At 50.4% G+C, this 6,000-nt stretch overlaps 1 protein-coding gene across 1 annotated transcript in view; it reads left to right on the top strand.

Annotated features, from left to right (window-relative positions):
* The first annotated feature begins 583 nt into the window (after positions 1 to 583).
* Positions 584 to 6,000, top strand: part of INO80 (INO80 complex ATPase subunit) — a 62,659-nt gene continuing 57,242 nt past the window's right edge. The window contains exon 1 of the mRNA XM_061462297.1: positions 584 to 832. The gene's annotated coding sequence lies outside the window, so the exon portion shown is untranslated. The remainder of the gene's footprint in view (positions 833 to 6,000) is intronic.

Genomic DNA, 6,000 nt, shown 5'->3' with positions numbered 1-6,000 from the left:
AGGGGGTGGCCGGGCACATGCCACCTCCTGCCCCGCCACGCTCCCTGCCGGGGAAATGGGGCAGCTCCCGGCCTGCCCCCGCGGCGCTGAGGACCCGGTGAACGTCCTGCCGCGGCGATGAGCGGTGAGCCCGCAAGAAGCGGCCCCGGGGAGGTGTCTGAGGGAGCGCCATGCCCGCCGCGCTCCCCCCGCGCCCCACCGCCCTTCCGGCGCCTCAAGGGCGAGAGCGCATCGCTTTCCGGTACACATCCCCCTGCCTCGCGAGAGCCCGCCCCGCCTCGCGCGAGACTCGCTAGCTCACCCGGCCGCTTCGGCCGAGTCCCTTCGGCAATTTCCGTCACTGCCAGACTCTACCAATCGGTCTCGGGAGCGCATCGATGGGAGCGTGCCCCCCGCCGACTGCGTTTAGGGACGTTGCCCGCAGCGCGGGCACGGGACCCGTGCGAAGGCTGCGGCGAAGCGACCGGAGCTGCGGGGACTACGCTCGGGGCCAGGGTGGCGGGGAGGTATGCGGGGCTCGATTGTTCAGGCCTGGGCATGGCGCCTCTCCTCCCCCCCGCCATGGCTCCCCGTGTCCCTGCTCCTCTCCTCTCAGTGAGCGAAAGTGGCCGCCGCCGCCGTCCCAGCGCCCGCAGCCGCCGCCTCCTCCTCAGCAGCAGCGCGGGCGCCATCTTGGCGAGGCAGGAGTCGAGAGCGCCCCGCGGCAGCACACAGGCAGCGCCAGCCCCGGCAACGCGGGGCGAGAGGCCGGGTGGAGCGAGCGGGGGAGCGAGCCCAGGAGACACCCCCAGCCCCCCGCCGCCGCCGCGCCGCAGGCGAGCCCGCCACACAGGTGAGCCACCGGGGCGACCGGGCGAGGACAGGCCGGGACGGAGCTACGAGAGGCGGTAGCGGGGCCCCGCCGGGGCAAGGCCGTGGCTTCACACCCACCACACCCCCCACCCCCCCTTCTCTCCGCCAAGCAGCGGCCGTGGCAGCCGGGCCTCTTCTTAAAGAGACAGGCCCCTTCCCCGCCCTGCCCTCCGGATGCGCCCCGATATAGCGCCGCAGGAGCCGACCCCCCCTTCCCGCCCGGACCGGGGGAGCCTCCGGGACCCCCCCCCCCCAACACACGGCGGAGGGAGGGCGCGGGGGTGAACGGCGGGACCGGGGGGGGGGGGTGGCGGGGGCGCCGCCGTGCACCTGCGGGCGCACGTGCGCGCGGCGGGCGGTGGCGCGTGCGCTGGGCGGGGGGGGGGGCTGGGGCGGGAGAGAAGGGGGGAGGGAACGACGGAGGCGCGGAGGGGAGCGGGACGTGGGGGGGGGGGCGCGGCGTCACGGACGGGGGGGCCGGCGGCGGTTGCTGCGCGCCGCGTCCTTCCGGCTCTAAAGCGGCTCTGGGACCCTCCGTCCGCCCTTGGGCAGGGCGCGGGGGTGTAGGCTGGGCCTTCGGCCTGTACCTGCCCTCTGCCGACAAGGCCCCGTGCGCCGCTGCTGCTCCAACGCGGGGGCGCCCTGCTCGGGGGAGGCCTGGGGCTACCTGAAGCTCCGCGTGGAGAGCGGGGCGTGCTGGTGACATCGCTTCCTAGACAAGAGTGTACCTGAGACGTGGGTTAGTGTTTGTGTGCGCTGGGAAACACCTCTTCAGAGCCACGGTGTAAAGAAAGTCACTCCTGTTTCACTGCAGACACACAGCCTGATACAATTTTTGTTTTAATTACTATTATTTAACTGTACATTCTGACTGTTGCTGATCTTGTGTGGTAAGACACCTCCTTACTGTTGTAGGTGATAATAATAAATTCCTTTAGATTACTGTCATCTTTTCATGAAGAAAATGGTGCAAGTCAAGCTCCTTTTTTTTATATACTGAAATGTCCCTTACATGCGTTATTAGAATTCAAGTTCTCTGATATGAACAGATCTACTCTGTGGATATATACAGCGCATCTGATGTGCCTGTGACATGAATCAGATTTGTGTTGTCATTCCTTTATCTATAGGAGTAGGTCATGACATCTAGAGGCTGGCAAGATACTGAACTTTTTCTCAGAGTTTAAGGGTATTCCCTGTGATTCACTTCTAGTCTCTCTCTTGCACATGTATTATAAAGCTGCTTAAAACACTGCCTTGCAAACCAGTGCAAACCTCATGAAGTTCAGCAGGGACAAGGATTGCACGTGGGTGGGGGCAATCCCAAACACAACTACAGACGGGGTGGAGACTGGATTGAGAGCAGCTCTGCGAATGACTTGGGGGTGTTGGTCAGTGAGAAGCTCAACATGAGCCAGCAGTGTGTGCTTGCAGCCCAGAAACCAGCCGTGTGCTGGGCTGCAGCGTGAGCAGATTGAGGGAGGTGATCCTGTCACTCTACTCTGCCCTGGGGAGACCCTCCTGCATCATCCAGCGCTGGGGCTGGGGCTGTCCGCCAAGAGGGACATAGAGCTGTTGGAGTGAGTCCAGAGAAGGCCACAAAGATTCTCTGAGGGCTGGAGAAGCTCTGCTCTGGACACAAGCTGAGGGAGCTGGGCTGGTTCAGCTTGGTGAAGAGAAGGCTGGGGAGACCTTACAAGTCTTCCAGTACCTAAAGCAGGCTGCAAAGGAATCTGGAGAGGGACTTTTTAAAAGGGCTTGTAGTGACAGGACAAGGGGGAATGGCTTTAACCTGACGGAGGGGAGATTGAGATGAGATATAAGGAAAAAATTATGAGCGTGCTGAGGCGCTGGCACAGGATGTCCAGAGAAGCTGTGGCTGCCCCATCCCTGGCAGTGTTCAAGGCCAGGTTGGACACAGGGGCTTGGAGCAACCTGGTCCATTGGAAGGTGCTTGCCTGTGGCAGGGGGTAGGGACAGGCTGAGCTTTAAGATCCCTTCCAACCCAAACCATTCTGTGATTTTATGATTTCTTGACTGTTCAGATGAGGAAGTTTTGTAGGTATAACATAATCTGTAAATTCTGTAACAAGTGTGCTCTTCGGCAAGCTAAATTAAAAGATGGGGACTGTTCTAGATGGCAGGAAGAAAGTGGTTCTCTCAGAGCTTTCTTGGATGTAGTTCCCTTTTTGTGGTTGGGGGTGGAAGGAATGAAAACCAAACAAAACCGAAACCAACTGTGCAGTTTGTGTTCAGTGTACAGAGAGGAGGAGTGAAGCAATGGCAGTGGTTGAGGGTAACAGTTGGTGCTGGGTTGTAGAGCAGAGTATGGAGGCATTGTCAGAGGCCTCTGTAAATGATGTTTACTGCCCTTTTGGGACCAGACTTACTCTAATTGAACGATTAAATGGCTAAGTTTGTTTTTCTGCTAGTTTAACTATGGAAGCAAAGCTGTGGCGTGCCAGCTGCTGCATTGGGTGTGTTTTAAGGTATTCTTTTGTACACTTAGGTATATGCTTCCAGCAATTTTTTTTTTTGTAGAACCAAATTTTTTTTTCCTACTTTTTTTAACATAATAAATCAGGCCCTATCTGTGACAGTTATTTCAGCAACTAGAATATTCAGCGTCTGTGTCCCACAGGGTCTTTGCTGTATTTAAAATCAGTTAAAAGGTGGAACAGAGATCCATGCAATGCTCTCATCCTTGGAAAACAATATATAGCCTTACCACAAAAGCAAAACTGTGAAGTACTATATATAGGACAGTATCTAATTTTAACTAGATTTCATTACTCAGAAAAGCACTTAAAGCTGCTTAATTTTGAACCAAAATGATGTGAACTCACATTTCAGTCGTATGAACATTTCTTTTACTCATTCAGCTTGAGTAGTGGAATCTAATGGCTTTAGGTTTAAATACGCTCCTATCTGCTTTTTTTAAAACAATAATCTCTTATGTATGAAAGTTCTGTTTAAGGCACTGCCATAAAACCCACTATATGGGTATTATGTTTTGCTTTCAGACCTGGCATATGGTGTACTCTGGACAAAGGTTGTCAGTGTAACTTTACATTAATCAAAGCAAGTTAAAATGGGACAGGGAAAGAAGAGCGTGATTCTCCTCCAAGCAGGATACCTTTTCAGGTTTTTTATGCCACAGTTGTCTGTATTAGAGATTATACACTTGTAAAGAAATCTGACAAAATTATACCTACCTTATACTACTGTACTAACGTAAGTTTTCTATATAGATCTTGACTAAATCTGTGTATGTTTGTGTCAGGGGTTACTCTGGAGATGTTACTGCAGGAAATTCTTAGGGCATTCCGCTATTCTGATGAGAGTTGTATGTCTCAGTTGTAACTTTCTTAAAGGTTCTTAACTTCTTAGGTGTTCGTATCAGTTTGGAAAAATCTCTCTTAGTAAGTTGGTGTCAAAATGCAAAGCACAAAAATCCCAGAAAACTGCCATAATTGTGAGGGAATTAAGATAGTGTAAAAGGTTGTATTCCTGCTCCCAGTTTTTAATCTTGCTTTATGGATGACCCCTTCAGTGCTGTACATAGAGATATGAGGAATATATATTTTCCATGTGTCAACTGGGATTTAAGGTTTTTGTCTATGTGAATGTTGTGCCAGTGTGCTTAAATGTGTTGATGGAGTAGAGGCAGGAGATTGCTTTTGTGGGCTGCAGTATTTGAACAGGTAAGTGTGCTCATCTGCGAGCTGGTAACACTTCATCTACATCCACTTCATGTGTGGCAAGTGAGGCTCAGTTCATTTTATCTCTGTGATTTGCCTCATGTTTGTTATGGGTACGTACCCGAGAAGAAGTACTATGGATGAGCTGGTGTGTTGTGCCTTTTACCTTCATGGCAGCTTGTGTGTGTGCATGTGCCCTCAGATTGGAGTGCAGTTGCTACCATTACTCATGATCATGTTTGATGTTAATGTTAGTCATAAAGAGAAGGGCCTTACCTGAGTTGTAGAGATGCCAGCAACTGAAGGAAAAAAGAGAAAACCAAGAGATTTCTGGAAGAAAAAGTACTATTTCAAGCAGCTGGACAAGAGGTCCTTTCTGACATGCAGCTACACTGTGCACTTGCCACTTTGTGGGGCTTCTCCTTTAAATTGATATCAGTAGCAAATACTTGTTGGACTTCATTCAGAAATAGTGGATATTTGTTTAAACAGGAAAAACTACTTTGAAAGCTAGGCTGCTTCGTGAGGGTGGTGTTTTTGCTGTTTGGGTGGTGCAGGTCAATGGGTATGAAACTTGGAAACCTTGTTATAAAGCTCTGCTCTCTGAGGATGGCCTTGGAGGATTCTTCTCCAGTGCTGGGTGTTTACTTACTGATTAGACAATAATGGGCAGACTTGAGAAAACAGTGGGTGAAGAAACCCTACACCTACATTAACATTGGTTTAAGCAGTGTGATTTAAAACAGGATAAGGCAGTCTTCATCAGAGCTGAACTTACATCTTTAAAAATTATGTATTTTTACAGAAGTTATTTATATGAAGCTAGTATATATATATAGCTAAACTTGGATCCTGCTATCTTACCCATGCTTTTAATAATTCAAAGGGCCACATGACACAATGAAATGGTTTCAGTGGGAGCTACTGATTAAATAAGAATGTTATAGGATTCAAGGTGCCAGCCAGGCAGTGCAGCAACTATTTATTTCCAAATGCTGATTTTCTAAACTGTTACAACTCTTGGAGAGATGAAGAGAGAAAGCAAATAACTACTGAAAGGTAACATAAAATTGGTGTTATGTACATAAGGAAGTCCCGATGGCAGGATTATTCCGCAGCATCCAGTCACTTTACCACCTGTAACATACAAGTGTTCACCTGTTACTAGCAGCAGTGTATACATACTGAAAATCTGTATTTCTGCAATATTCTTTAAACTGAATATACAAAAGGATAGATGCATTGCATAAATGACAAAAATGGAATGAAGTAGTAATCACCATGTAAATCCCCTCAAGCAATACCTTGGTGATGTCCTGAACACTGTCACCTGCTGTAGTGGGTTGGGCTGTTTTGTGCCTCTGGCTTGTTTGTTCCCATCTTCTCTTGCTTCATTATTCAAGCAGTTTTTTGCCATTGGAAATCTTTGGGTTTTAAAACCTAGAAT

Source organism: Pezoporus flaviventris, unplaced genomic scaffold (genome assembly GCF_033815535.1).
Source record: "Pezoporus flaviventris isolate CSIRO_AGI_PZ_B2104156 unplaced genomic scaffold, CSIRO_AGI_Pfla_v1 ptg000035l, whole genome shotgun sequence".
Lineage (NCBI taxonomy): Eukaryota > Metazoa > Chordata > Aves > Psittaciformes > Psittacidae > Pezoporus > Pezoporus flaviventris.
Note: the sequence above shows the minus strand (reverse complement) of the source record. Positions and strands in the feature narration are given on the sequence as shown.